The following is a 15,949-nucleotide window of genomic DNA, read 5'->3' on the forward strand; positions in this document are numbered from 1 at the left end:
TGCTAAGCCGCCAGGTCCTCAGAAAAAACAAAAAGGAGACGAGGCCACAACTGCTGGAGCCCATGCCGAGGATACCTCGAATGCTGCTATCTTAGCTGCCATCGGTACTCTCCGCAACATGATGGAGGATTTCAAGACGGAGTTGAAACAAAACACGCTGACCATTGCTAACATCGCAAAAGCGGTCGAGTTTAACTCGGCCGAAATCAAAGAGTGCAAGGATAAAAACAAAGAGTTGGATGAAGAAATAAAACAACTTCGTGTGAAGAACGCAGAGCTGGAAAAGAGAGCTGCAGAGGTGGAAAAGAGAGCTGCAGAACTGGAGCGCTACCAGAGAAGATGGAACTTAAAACTTAACGGCCTGAAAGAAGAAAAGGAGGAGAATACACGACAGCTTGTCGCTGAAATCATTGGGAAGATTGTTCCACACTGGAAGGAGAAGATGGATCTCATCCTGGACTCTGTGCACCGTCTGGGGCCGAACAGCAACAGCCGCCCTCGTCAGATCATCATGCAGTTCACTGGACGGCTCTTCAGGGATGAACTCTGGCGAACTACCAAACTTCACCCAGTCTGCAAGAATCTCAACGTCCGCTTCGCAGAAGATCTCACCAAAGAAGACAGGGAGGCACGGCAAGCTGTTTGGCCCAAAGTTGAGCAAGCAAGGAGGGCAGGTCTGAAGACTTTTTTCCATGGCCCATATGCGTTCATTAACGGACAGAGAGTCACACCATAGCCCTAAATAACCTGGAAGGTTGATTCCTAAAACAAGTGAGTTATAAATAGAAAAAATGCTTAGGGTTTTGTTACACAAAGTTCAGTAACTACTAGCAGATAAACCATTTTTCTTGTTCTTTAACAGTTCAGTTAATTATCTGTGTTTTTTGTGTTCTATGTTTAGTCTAAAAAATTATATATCTCTCATTTCTGTTAATGCAAGGGGTCTAAGAGACATGACAAAAGGGAAAAGCTTCTACTTATTCTGTAAAGGGAAAAATGCAAATGTTGTTTTTCTACAAGAAACTCACTCCAAGACTGAGGATACTTTATTTTGGTCTAAACAATGGGGAGATGATGCTTTCTTCAGCCATGGCACTTCAAGACCAGCAGGGGTTGCCATCCTCCTAAAAAACTTCAGAGGTCAGGTTATATCCCACAAGGCAGATGAACATGGCCACTGGTTGATTCTTACCCTAAACATAGATGAATTGAAATTCATCCTGATTAATGTTTATGGCTACAACAATAGCACAGAAAACAGAAGACTATTTGATCAAATAAGCTTACAATTAGACAACTTAAAATTATCATAGTCAACTGATAATATTATAGTTGGAGGTGATCTGAATTTAGTCCAGGATGATTTCTTTGAGAACTATCCTCTTAGACATTCTGCAAGTCATCCCATATTTATTCTGCCCCTGACGTAACCAACACGACTTGAGTTCAATAGCGTGATTCCTCCACACGCTACATCCCCCTGGTGAAACTCCTCACTGTCAGGTAAAAAGAAGCAGCTGGCAACTCCACATGTATCAGAGGAGGCATGTGGTAGTCTGCAGCCCCCCCCCCCCCGGATCAGCAGAGGGGGTGGAGCAGCGAGCGGGACGGCTCGGAAGAGTGGGGTAATTGGCCAAAAAGGGAAAATTAAAAATAAAAACAAACAAACAAAAAAATAGACCTGGTTCATATGTCGTCGCTATTGATGAGCCATTTTTATTTCTGTTTGAAAGAACATTTCTCCAGGACACACACTTCATATTAATACTGAAGATTAGTTTTCCATCCAAATGCTAGTATCCGGGGTCATGTACCCACATTTACATGATTTAAAAAATACAAGTGGTGAAAACCCAAAAATCAGTCGAGTTTACCCGTCTTCCCTCAACAATATGCCCTCCCATCTTCTCTGCTCCCACTGTACCAATGGCCAAGCTCTCGCTGTTATGTTTAAACCACAAGAAACAATCCAGTTTTTCTGTTCTCTTTACTCACCTCTACCACACATTCTTGCAACGCATGCGCACACCCCCAAAAACCCCAGCAGTTGTCGTAGTGTACACAACATCACTCCCCACCCCCACCCCCCACCCCCCAAAAAAAGAAAAAAGCATGGAACTTATGCATAATTGAATCCTTATTAGGACTGCTGAACAACCATAAGTACAATGGCCTTGAGGCCTATGCATGGAACTCTGTGACATAATCCAAGCAGGGCGGGCCCTTGCTCGTACTGGTCGGCCCGCCTCAACACCTGGCTGTAGCTTCTCCAAAGCAGCCGCAGAGGCACCTAGAGTTAGTTTGGCTGGGAGCATGGCCCAGCACTGAATCTGACTGGAAACCAGGAGGAGATGAGGAGGCTGCAGGTCAGGTGCTGGTTGTGATTGCTGAGGTACTGGTGACTATAGGGCTTCAGGAATATGAGGGCCCCCTGTGGCTCTATATTCGCCGGCACCAGTGGAGGAGAGACTGGTGGCGGTGGGACCATCGCTTCCTCTCATGGTTTTTTTTCCCACTTTCCTCAGTCTTTTGGCATGCCAGTGAGATCCATCACTAAGTGGCTGGTCCCAGCTGGTGGCCAACCTGGAGGGACTGAGTCCAGTATGATGTCAACACCGAGGTCGGTCTGACAGGACGCAGAAGAGGGGCAGGCTAAGCTAACTGCTAGTCCATGCAGACCGGCAGTTCCAACAACAGTCATTCTGGCTGGAGTTTGTTCTCTGGACAGAGGTTTTTTTTTTTGGACTGCGCTGCACTGAGTGCACTGTGTTGTTAACTGTTTGTGTGTGTGTGTGTGTGTGTGTGTGTGTGTGTGTGTGTGTGTGTGTGTGTGTGTGTGTGTGTGTGTGTGTGTTTCTCTCTCTCTGTTTTTGTATGTTTTTGGTGGTGTCGTTTTTGGGAAATTTTGGATGTGGTTTTTGCGTGAAGGAGCCGCTACTCCTTCGCATCGAAAGGAGCCACTTGAGATGGTTCAGGCATCTGATTAGGATGCCTCCTGGGCGCCTTCTTTTGGAGGTTTACTGGGCACGGCCAACTGGGAGGAGACCCCGGGGGTAGACCCGGAACTCGCCGGAGGGACTACATGTCCAATCTGGCCTGGGAACACCTTGGGATCTCCCAGGAGGAGCTGGAGCTCGTTGCTTTGGAGAGGGACATCTGGAGTGCCCTACTTAGCTTGCTGCCACCGCGACCCAACCCCAGAGAAGTGGCTGATGATGAGATGAGATGAGATGAGACATTTTTTGTGTTGCACTGCTGTGGGCTGGGAGAAACGAAATCTTGTTTCTTTGTATGCAAGTACATGTAAGAAATGACAATAAATTGTTCCTGATTTCTGATCTTATTTGCCCAATGAGGCCTACGGGCTCAGACCCAGTCACCCTGCTGGAAAGCAATGCCCTTGACCCTGTGTTTCTGGTCAAAATACTGCTGCATTTGATGCTGGTGTCTGTTTACAGAGGCTTCAGCCTGTGCCTGGGCCCTGCCTACTGCAGGTGCTGCCATGCCTTGTGCCTTGAGTCTGTGCAGTGGCGGTTCAATTTCCCTACCCAGCATGAGGTGTGCTGGAAAGGCACCAGTTGTGACGTGCTGGCTAGCCCTGTAGTACATCTGGGTTTGGTTGAGTGTTTTCTGAAACGCACACCCCTGAGCCAAGTGTGCTTGGATGCCGTTCTTCAAGCTGACTGAACCGCTCAATGCCTCCGGTTGCTTGTGGATTGTAGTATGCCATGCAGAGGAACCTGGAGAAATCTGCAGAGACAAACTGGGGCCCGTTATCTGCGGCGATGACATGAGGCATTCCCCAACATGCAAACAGGGCCTCCGGATGTCTGTGATAGACAGCGTTATGACGGTCCCAGCCGGAACCTCTTCGGGCCACTTCAAATGGAGGTCATATAGCACCACCAGAAAGCGCTGATATGGAATTCCACAGCTGTGGATCTCCCCACAGATGTCGAACTGGAGATGTTCTCATGGGACCGCCATGGGACTGATTGCAGAGGGGTTGACATCGGAGCTCCAGTTTTCCCGCTGAGGAATCATGGTGCACAGTCTCTGACAAGTGCTTCGATGTCACGGTTAATGCCTGGCCACCAGATGAGGTCTCTGCACCACTGTTTGAGCTTAATGATGCCCAGGTGCCCCTCATGAGCCATTGATAGCACACGTGCACGCAGGCCCTGGGCACCACAGTGCCAGAGGCCTCTGGAAAGGGGGGACCTGGGGGTAATAGCGTGATCCTCCCACGCACTACACCCCCCTCCCCCCGGCGAAACTCCTCACTTTCAGGTTTCATGGCTCTCACATTGTACTTCATACCCAGAATCAGAATCATTTTTATTGGCCCTGTAGGTTTGCACAAACATGAATTTAACTCATTTCGTGGCTTTCTTAGTGTACTTAACATAGAATAACAACACTACAACACAACAATCTACAGATATACTATATATATATATATATATATATATATATATATATATATATATACAAGAATTGACTATATACAAGCGAAATAAGAGGTGATAAGGTGCAATGGTGCAGAGAATATATCAGAGATGCCGAAATAGATGTTAGCAGGTTACTTACATACATGCCTGAGGTAAATGGTACCAGCCATACTGTACAATGTACAGTACAGTATGTACAACATCGTTGGGTTTATTGACAGTATTAAGTCATTTGAATGACAGCCCACGGAAAGAAAATGTTTTATATCTGGTTGTTTTGGGGTACAGTGCTCTGTAGCGCCTACATGAGGCGAGGAGGGCCTTTTTGATGATTGTGTCTAAGTTGGATGCCCACCTTAGGGCTTGGGAGATTGTGAAACCCAGAAACCTGAAGGTTTGCACCGTAGACACCATGCTGTTGAGTATGTTGGGGGGGGTGGCAGTGTTGCGGAACTCCTCCTGAAGTCCACTGCTATCTACACTGTTTTGAGCGTGTTCAGCTCCAGGTTGTTATGGTCACACCAGAGGGCCAGCTGATCAACCTCCCGTCTATATGCAGACGCGTTACCATCCCGGATAAAGCCAATGATGGTTATGTCATCTGCACACTTCAGGAGTTTAACAGACAGGTCACCTGAGGTGCAGTCATTTGTGTAGAGAGAGAAGAGTAGAGGGGAGAGCACACATTCCTGGGGGGACCAGTGCTGATTGTCTGGGTGCTGGATGTGATTTTCCTCAGCCTCACCAGCTGCCTCCTGTCTGTCATGAAGTTTTTAATCCACTGTCAGGTGCGGGCTGGTACAGTGAGCTGGGTGGGTTTGGAGTGGAGGATATCTGGGACGATGTCAAGTCAAGCCAAGTCAATTTCACCTGTATAGCCCAATATCACTGTAAAAAGGCTCCGACATTTATAGGTGCCTGCCCCTTTAAGACTGCCTGCCCCTTTAAGACTCTGGCCAGATTCTGCTGCTGTGCAGTTTATGCCGTCGTGTCTTGGTTTGGCCGTTTGTGTTGATCGTCCAACGCGGACTCCATTTTGTTGTTCTTCATCTCTCCAGCAGATGTCGCCATTGTGTCGTTATATGATAGTAATAGGCCTACTCTAAAATGTTGCAATGCTAGTGCCTAATGGCAATTCCCCTTTTTGTTGTTGCAGAACTCGCTATAATTTATGCTGGATTTCAATACAGTTCACACAAACGAAGTCCAAGTCTCCTCTTCATTCCTGTGTTCTGACCGACACACCATCCTGTTTACTCTCTACCTAAGACAAACTAGCCATTCCAATTTATCCCACTAACAAATTGGTCCTTCGAGCTGGATGAGAGTATTCAGGATGGAGTCAGATGAAGAGAGATATCCTGATGTGAGGCCTAAACGACAGATACATCCACCTGCCAGACTGCAAGACTACGAGGTGGACTACGTGGGATATCGCCAGAGAGACCTGCCAGAATGGAGCCTGCCACCTCCAACCCTAGAGATGAGAGTGTCACCACCATGGGAGGGCCCAGTCCAGATGACCCCCTTCCCGACATCCCAGACTCACCCAGAGAGCCACCATGGGAATGCTGCTCAATACGAGATTCCTCAGCTAGCCCCAAGTCGCACCCAATGGAGAGATCGGTATAGTGATGCCCGACCTGCACACACACTCTCATATCAGCAGAACCAGTACACCTCCCATTCCCATTCGGAAATGAGAGCTATACAAGAGGCGAATGCTAGGCTGCACCAAACACAACAGGCCTTCCAGGCAGGTCTGAAGGAACTTCATGAGGCACGAAGTGAGCTGAAAGAGCTAATTGAGGTCGCCCGCTCACTGAAAGCAGACGCAAGTCGGGCACCCAGCCTAGCTTCAAACTACAGCACCTATGAACCTCCACAAGCCAAAGCTGAAGCCTGGAGCCATTATGTTAAAGCGGAACCGGAGGAGGAGGAAGACTGGCCACCACCCCCACCATGGCCTGAGCTTGATGAGGATCTGCATGGAGGTATGGGCAAACTTAAACTGCATAAACAAGAGTTCGACAGGAGACAACTCTACCACACTCCTTACAATAATCCACACCTGCCTTCCAAGCCTCCATCCCCCATAGAAAAGCATCCTCAGCCTTCAGCCCCTGCACCCAAGAGGATCCTGTCCTACCCCCCTCCACAACCCTCTCAGCCGCTGTCACACCCTGTTCCAGCACCTGCAGACTTCATGCATCCGACGCCTGCACATGCCTATCATCCCTCAGCATCTACTGGGGCGACGCCGAGTATGCTGCTACCTAACCACCCTATGCAGCTTTCTTAATAGGTGTATAGAGGCCCCAAACCTACTATCCCAAAGTTCATCCACCCAGACCCCAGTGAGTTCGCAAGGCTTCGCATAGCTTTAGAGAACCTACTCCCATCCAACGCCACAGAACTCTTCAAGTATCAAATACTTGCAGATCACCTGAAGCTGGAGGACGCCACGCTTATAGCTGATGCTTATCTCAACTCACCAACTCACCCTTACACAGACACCATGACAGCCCTCCACGACAAATATGGTCAACCTCACCAGCTTGCCTTAAACAAGATAGCTAGTGTCCTAGGGGCCCCTGAAGTCAAGCGTGGAGATACTACATCTTTCCAGAAGTTCTCCCTCCAGATACAGTCATTGGTGGGCATGCTGCAGACCTTGGGTCCTGACGGGGAAATCGAGCTGAAATGTGGCTCACATGTAGCTCAGCTGTTGAGTAAGCTCCACGCAGAACAGCGAGCTGACTTCCGCCGGCACCAATTCAGACAGTCCAAGGCGACCCCCACTTTGTGTGATCTGTCTGAATGGCTTCGTTACGAGTCGTGGTGTCAGGGCTTCGACGCTCAGACCACCGGCAGAAGCAGCAGAGACAAGCAGCATGTAAAGACTGACGTTCGCCCTGGGAAACGGACAGTGACAGTCCTGCATGGCACTGGAGAGCCTTCAGAGACTGCCTCCCAGCCACAGAAGGAGAGTTCAGAGAACAGGGACGGCAAAGGTAAAGTCTATTGCGCCTACTGCGAGAGCACTGAGCACTACCTCAGTCAGTGCAGGGATGTCGCCGAACTTTCCAAAGACCAGCTCAAAGAGTGGATCGAGGTTAACAAACGGTGCTGGCGTTGCGCGCGAGAGATAAGCCAAGAGCTTGAGAGGACCAAAACGCTGTCGGTGGAGAAGGAGGTACCGAGAGAGAGAAGCCAAGAGCTTGAGAGGTACAAAACGCTGTCGGTGGAGAAGGAGGTACCGAGAGAGAGAAGCCAAGAGCTTGAGAGGTACAAAACGCTGTCGATGCTGTCAGAGGAGAAGGAGGTACCGAGAGAGAGAAAAGAAGAGGTTGAGATGACCAAAACGCTGTCGGTGCTGTCAGAGGAGAAGGAGGTACCGAGAGAGAGAAGCCAAGAGCTTGAGAGGTACAAAACGCTGTCAGTGCTGTCGGAGGAGAAGGAGGTACCGAGAAAGAGAAGCTAAGAGCTTGAGAGGTACAAAACGCGGTCGGTGCTGTCGGAGGAGCAGGAGGTACCGAGAGAGAGAAGCCAAGAGCTTGAGAGGTACAAAACGCTGTGGGTGCTGTCGGAGGAGAAGGAGGTACAGCGAGAGAGAAGTCAAGAGCTTGAGAGGTACAAAACGCTGTCGGTGCTGTCGGAGGAGAGGGAGGTACTGAGAGAGAGATGCCAAGAGCTTGAGAGGTACAAAACGCTGTCGGTGCTGTCAGAGAAGGAGGTACCGAGAGAGAGAAGCCAAGAGCTTGACAGGACCAAAACGCTGTCGGTGCTGTCAGAGGAGAAGGAGGTACTGAGAGAGAGAAGGCAAGAGCTTGAGAGGTACAAAACGCTGTCTGTTCTGTCTGAGCAGAAGGAGGTACCGAGAGAGAGATGCCAAGAGCTTGAGAGGTACAAAACGCTGTCGGTGCTGTCAGAGGAGAAGGAGGTACCGAGAGAGAGAAGCCAAGAGCTTGAGAGGTACAAAACGCTGTCGGTGCTGTCAGAGGAGAAGGAGGTACCGAGACAGAGAAGCCAATAGCTCGAGAGGTACAAAACGCTGTCGGAGGAGAAGGAGGTACCGAGAGAGAGAAACCAAGAGCTCGAGAAGTAGAAAACGCTGTCGGTTCTGTCGCAGGAGAAGGAGGTACCGAGAGAGAGAAGCCACGAGCTCGAGATGTACAAAACGCTGTCGGAGGAGAAGTAGGTACAGAGATAGAGAAGCCAAGAGTTTGAGAGGGACAAAACGCTGTCGGTGGTGACAGAGGAGAAGGAGGTACAGAGAGAGAGAAGCCAAAAGCTTGAGAGGTACAAAACGCTGCCGGTGCTGTCAGAGGAGAAGGAGGTACCGAGAGAGAGAAGCCAAGAGCTGGAGAGGTACAAAACGCTGTCGGTTCTTTCAGAGCAAAAGGAGGTACCGAGAGAGAGAAGCCAAGAGCTCGAGAGGTACAAAACGCTGTCGGTGCTGTCGGAGGAGAAGGAGGTACCGAGAGAGAGAAGCCAAGAGTTTGAAAGGTACAAACGCTGTCGGTGCTGTCAGAGGAGAAGGAGGTACCGAGAGAGAGAAACCAAGAGCTTGAGATGACCAAAACACTGTCGGTGCTGTCAGAGGAGAAGGAGGTACCGAGAGAGAGAAGCCAAAAGCTTGAGAGGTACGAAACGCTGTCGATGCTGTCGGAGGAGAAGGAGGTACAGAGAGAGAGAGGCCAAGAGCTTGAGAAGTACAAAATGCTGTCGGTGCTGTCAGAGGAGAAGGCGGTACTGAGAGAGAGAAGCCAAGAGCTTGAGAGGTATGTGCTATCGGAGGAGACGGAGGTACCGAGAGAGAGAAGACAAGAGCTTGAGAGGTACAAAACGCTGACGGTGCTGTCGGAGGAGAAGGAGGTACAGCGAGAGAGAAGTCAAGAGCTTGAGAGGTACAAAACACTGTCGGTGCTGTCGGAGGAGAGGGAGGTACAGAGAGAGAGAGGCCAAGAGCTTGACAAGTACAAAACGCCGTCGTTGCTGTCAGAAAAGGAGGTACCGAGAGAGAGAAGCCAAGAGCTTGAGAGGACCAAAACGCTGTCGGTGGTGTGAGAGGAGAAGGAGGTACTGAGAGAGAGAAGGCAAGAGCTTGAGAGGTACAAAACGCTGTCTGTTCTGTCTGAGCAGAAGGAGGTACCGAGAGAGAGATGCCAAGAGCTTGAGAGGTACAAAACGCTGTCGGTGCTGTCAGAGGAGAAGGAGTTACCGAGAGAGAGAAGCCAAGAGCTTGAGATGACCAAAACACTGTCGGTGCTGTCAGAGGAGAAGGAGGTACCGAGAGAGAGAAGCCAAGAGATTGAGAGGTACAAAACGCTGTAGGTGCTGTCAGAGGAGGAGGAGGTACTGAGAGAGAGATGCCAAGAGCTTGAGAGGTACAAAACGCTGTCGGTGCTGTCAGAGGAGAAGGAGGTACCGAGAGAGAGAAGCCAAGAGCTTGAGAGGTACAAAACGCTGTCGGTGCTGTCAGAGGAGAAGGAGGTACCGAGACAGAGAAGCCATTAGCTCGAGAGGTACAAAACGCTGTCGGAGGAGAAGGAGGTACCGAGAGAGATAAACCAAGAGCTCGAGAAGTAGAAAACGCTGTCGGTTCTGTCGCAGGAGAAGGGGGTACCGAGAGAGATAAGCCACGAGCTCGAGATGTACAAAACGCTGTCGGAGGAGAAGCAGGTACAGAGATAGAGAAGCCAAGAGCTTGAGAGGGACAAAACGCTGTCGGTGGTGTCAGAGGAGAAGGAGGTACAGAGAGAGAGAGGCCAAGAGCTTGACAAGTACAAAACGCTGTCGGTGCTGGCAGAGAAGGAGGTACTGAGAGAGAGAAGCCAAGAGCTTGAGAGGTACAAAACGCTGTAGGTGCTGTCAAAGGAGGAGGAGGTACTGAGAGAGAGATGCCAAGAGCTTGAGAGGTACAAAACGCTGTCGGTGCTGTCAGAGAAGGAGGTACTGAGAGAGAGAAGCCAAGAGCTTGAGAGGACAAAACGCTGTCGGTGCTGTCAGAGGAGAAGGAGGTACTGAGAGAGAGAAGCCAAGAGCTTGAGAGGTACGTGCTATCGGAGGAGACGGCGGTAACGAGAGAGCGAAGCCAAGAACTTGAGAGGTACAAAACGCTGACGGTGCTGTCGGAGGAGAAGGAGGTACAGCGAGAGAGAAGTCAAGAGCTTGAGAGGTACAAATCGCTGTCGGTGCTGTCGGAGGAGAAGGAGGTACCGAGAGAGAGATGCCAAGAGCTTGAGAGGTACAAAACGCTGTCGGTGCTGTCAGAGAAGGAGGTACCGAGAGAGAGAAGCCAAGAGCTTGAGAGGACCAAAACGCTGTCGGTGCTGTCAGAGGAGAAGGAGGTACTGAGAGAGAGAAGGCAAGAGCTTGAGAGGTACAAAACGCTGTCGGTTCTGTCTGAGCAGAAGGAGGTACCGAGAGAGAGATGCCAAGAGCTTGAGAGGTACAAAACGCTGTCGGTGCTGTCAGAGGAGAAGGAGGTACCGAGAGAGAGAAGCCAAGAGCTTGAGAGGTACAAAACGCTGTCGATTCTGTCAGAGGAGAAGGAGGTACCGAGACAGAGAAGCCATTAGCTCGAGAGGTACAAAACGCTGTCGGAGGAGAAGGAGGTACCGAGAGAGATAAACCAAGAGCTCGAGAAGTAGAAAACGCTGTCGGTTCTGTCGCAGGAGAAGGAGGTACCGAGAGAGATAAGCCACGAGCTCGAGATGTACAAAACGCTGTCGGAGGAGAAGTAGGTACAGAGATAGAGAAGCCAAGAGTTTGAGAGGGACAAAATGCTGTCGGTGGTGTCAGAGGAGAAGGAGGTACAGAGAGAGAGAGGCCAAGAGCTTGACAAGTACAAAACGCTGTCGGTGCTGGCAGAGAAGGAGGTACCGAGAGAGAGATGCCAAGAGCTTGAGAGGTACAAAACGCTGTCGGTGCTGTCAGAGAAGGAGGTACTGAGAGAGAGAAGCCAAGAGCTTGAGAGGACAAAACGCTGTCGGTGCTGTCAGAGGAGAAGGAGGTACTGAGAGAGAGAAGCCAAGAGCTTGAGAGGTACGTGCTATCGGAGGAGACGTTGGTAACGAGAGAGAGAAGCCAAGAGCTTGAGAGGTACAAAACGCTGACGGTGCTCTCGGAGGAGAAGGAGGTACAGCGAGAGAGAAGTCAAGAGCTTGAGAGGTACAAATCGCTGTCGGTGCTGTCGGAGGAGAAGGAGGTACAGCGAGAGAGAAGCCAAGAGCTTGAGAGGTACAAAACGCTGACGGTGCTGTCGGAGGAGAAGGAGGTACAGCGAGAGAGAAGTCAAGAGCTTGAGAGGTACAAATCGCTGTCGGTGCTGTCAGAGAAGGAGGTACCGAGAGAGAGAAGCCAAGAGCTTGAGAGGACCAAAACGCTGTCGGTGGCGTGAGAGGAGAAGGAGGTACCGAGAGAGAGAAGCCAAGAGCTTGAGAGGTACAAAACGCTGTAGGTGCTGTCAGAGGAGGAGGAGGTACTGAGAGAGAGATGCCAAGAGCTTGAGAGGTACAAAACGCTGCCGGTGCTGTCAGAGAAGGAGTTACCGAGAGAGAGAAGCCAAGAGCTTGAGAGGACCAAAACGCTGTCGGTGCTGTCAGACGAGAAAGAGGTACTGAGAGAGAGAAGGCAAGAGCTTGAGAGGTACAAAACGCTGTCGGTTCTGTCTGAGCAGAAGGAGGTACCGAGAGAGAGATGCCAAGAGCTTGAGAGGTACAAAACGCTGTCGGTGCTGTCAAAGGAGAAGGAGGTACCGAGACAGAGAAGCCAATAGCTCGAGAGGTACAAAACGCTGTCGGAGGAGAAGGAGGTACCGAGAGAGAGAAGCCAAGAGCTCGAGAGGTACGAAACGCTGTCGGAGGAGAAGTGGGTACCGAGAGAGAGAAGCCAAGAGTTTGAGAGGTACAAAACGCTGTCGTTGCCGTCAGAGGACAAGGAGGTACCAAGAGAGAGAATCCAAGAGCTTTAGATGTACAAAACGCTGTCGGTGCTGTCAGAGGAGAAGGAGGTACCGAGAGAGAGAAGCCAAGAGCTTGAGATGTATAAAAGACGTTGGAATTTGCGAATCAACGGATTCAAAGACAGGAACGGAGAAAACATAAGAGAGGATATCATCCACCTTCTCTGTCGTACAGTACCGCACCTGGCACCAAAAATGGGGGACGTTGTCGACACTGTTCACAGGCTTGGTCGGAGACTCGAGAACACAACACGTCAAGTCATGGTGCAGTTCACCAAAGGCATTCACCGTGACAACATCCGGAGAGCATCGTTCACACACAGGGTGTGTGAGGAGCTGTAGAGCCGCTTCGTGAAGATTTGACCAAAGGGCACACTACTACTACCACCACTACTACTACTACTACTACTACTACTACTACTACTACTACTACTACTACTACTACTACTTTCGGCTGCTCCCATTAGGGGGCGCCACAGCGGGTCATCCGTTTCCATGTCTTCCTGTCTTCTACATCGTCCTCTGTCACACCAGCCACCTGCATGTCCTCCCTCACCACATCCATAAACCTTCTCTTTGGACTAACTGGGATAAATCTGATGAGCTTGGTCAGTGCATAGTCATGGTCATAAATATTGACAACTCTGTAATCTTAGCTAATATATATGGTTATAATAAATACTCAGAATAAGGAATTACTTTTAAATATATCAGAAATTATATGAGATCTTAAACGACTTTCCCCAACAGAGAAGATTGTAACGGGTGGTGATTTTAATATCACACCAGATGATTGGTTGGATCGATTCCCAAGTAAATATTATGACCATCACTATAATGATATTATCTTGGCTTTTTGTAGTGATCTTAAGTTAGAAGATGATTGGATAGAAAAGAATGGAAACATACAACAATTTTCTTGTTTTTGGCCAAATGGTCGTTCAAAATCTAGAATCGATTTCTGGCTAGTTAGCAACAGCATATCCACCAATGTGTCAGAAGTGTCCATTGATAACGTGCCTTGGACTGACCATGCCCTCATAGCCTTACAACTAAAAGCACCAGATGTTTTCAAGAGAAATGTGGGATATTGGAAATTCCACGCAATTCTTTGACTACATGATGATTGCTGTCATACAGGTACATCTATATTAGATCAAATAAAAAAGGACAATAATCTCCCTTTGTTTCCTTCCAAATGGGAATTTCAATATCAAATATAAAGTAAGACAATACTCAATTACATTCAGCAAAAAATTGGCTAATGAAAAAAAGAAAGAAGGAAACAAACTAATTAATGCACAGAAATACAAGGTAAAACATGCAGTGAAATGAAGAGGGGTACTCCGTCTGTCATTGTGTGAAGACATAGAACTAGATAAAAGACAAAAGATCAGTGCATTTTTTTCTTCTTATTTTAAGTAAAAAAAAAACTAGCTGTCTCAAGTATGTGAAAGGTCATGTACATTCTTACAAATATATAGTAACAAAAAACCCCATCAAATGAAGAAAAGCAGAAAATAAGAATTACATAATAAATTAGACTACATCTTCCAGGCTAAAGCAAAGGGAGCCTTTATTAGATCAAAATCCAAATGGATAGGAGAAGGGGGGAAAACGCGTCTTACTTCTGCAAATTAGAAAAAAGAAGACGAGAAAAGAATGAAATTACAGCCCTGCTCATCAACAGCACAGAATGCTCGGAACCTGGCATGATAACAAGGAATGTGTTTCCTTTTATAAGAGTTTGTATACATCCTGTTTTTCATCAGTTGAGTGTTCAGAGTTCTTTACTATAGTAGAAAGTAGTATTCCAAAAGGTTGATAATGAATCAAAAGATCTATGTGAGCCTGACATATTGATAGAAGAATTGCACAAGGCTATAAGTAAATTAACATTGAGCAAGTGTCCAGGCTCAGATGGGCTAACTGCCAATTTTGACAAACATTGTTGGAATGATTTCAGAGAACCTTTATTACAGGTGTTCCTAGAAGCTGTTGAAAACCGTAATCTCCCACCAACCATGAAACAAGGAGTTATTGTCCTTATTCCAAAACCAGGAAAAGATGCAAGACCAGTGGACAACCTTAGGCCCGTTACCCTCCTGAATAAGGACTATAAACTCACATTTCTGCTAGGAGATTAAAAACAACTTGTTAGCACAACTCAGTCTGGGTTTATGAATGACAACATACATCTTATGCTAAGTATTCTAGATTATACAGAAGATAATGGTTAAATTTTATCTCTTGACTTCAAGAAAGCATTCGATGTGAGAGAACATCCATTCCCAACCCAAGCACTACAGCATTATGGGTATGGGCCAAAATCTATAGATAGAATTCACACTTTTTATAATAATAGAACTAGTCCAGTTGCCTTGCCTGTCAGCACTACTACAAGCCGTTTTGATTTAGGAAGAGGAGGCATAATTCAAGGCTGTTCAGTTAGTCCTAGTCTATTCATCTTGGCAGCAGAAATGCTTGCTATTTTGATAAAAAAAATTGTCAGACTTTTCATGGCATCAAGGTCTTTGAAAAAGAATTGATCATTAGCCAGTAGGCGAATGACATGACAGTTTTTCTGAAGAAAGAACTTCAAATCCTACTGCTATGAAAACAGTTAGTGTGTTTTCCCAAAGCCTCTGCATTGTTTCTCAATCTTAACAAATGTGAACTGTTACCGGTTAAGAACTGTACCCATAAAACACTTTATAACATACAGTGGCTTGCAAACGTATTCATACCCCTTGAACTTTTCCACATTTTGTCACGTTTCGACCACAAACATAAATATACTTTATTGGAATTGTATGTGAAAGACCAACACAAAGTGGCACACAATTGTGACGTACAAAGAAAATTATACATGATTTAAAAAAATTTTTACAAATAAAAAACTGAAAAGTGCGGTGTGCAAAAGTATTCAGCCCCCTGAGTCAATACTTTGTGGAACCGCCTTTTGCTGCACCTCCAGCTGCAAGTCTTTTGGGGTATGTCTCTACCAGCTCTGCACATCTAGAGACTGAAATGTTTTGCCCTTTCTTCTTTGCAAAACAGCTCAAGCTCAGTCAGATTAGATGGAGAGCGTTTGTGAACGGCAGTTTTCAGATCTTGCCACAGATTCTCAGTTGGATTTAGGTCTGGACTTTGACTGGGCCATTCTAACACATGAATATGTTTTGTTTTAAACCAGTCCATTGTAGCCCGGGCTTTATGTTTAGGGTCGTTGTCCTGCTGGAAGGTGAACCTCCGCCCCAGTCTCAAGTCTTTTGCAGACTCCAACAGGTTTTCTTCCAAGATTGCCCTGTATTTGGCTCCATCCATCTTCCCATCAACTCTGACCATCTTCCCTGTCCCTGCTGAAGAGAAGCACCCCCAGAGCTTGATGCTGCCTCCACCATGTTTGACAGTGGGGATGATGGTGTGTTCAGAGTGATGTGCAGTGCTAGTTTTCCGCCACACGTAGCGTTTTGCATTTAGGCCAAAAAGTTCAATTTTGGTCTCATCTGACCAGAGCACCTTCTTC

This window comes from Lampris incognitus, chromosome 13 (genome assembly GCF_029633865.1).
Source record: "Lampris incognitus isolate fLamInc1 chromosome 13, fLamInc1.hap2, whole genome shotgun sequence".
In the NCBI taxonomy this organism is placed as follows: Eukaryota; Metazoa; Chordata; class Actinopteri; order Lampriformes; family Lampridae; genus Lampris; species Lampris incognitus.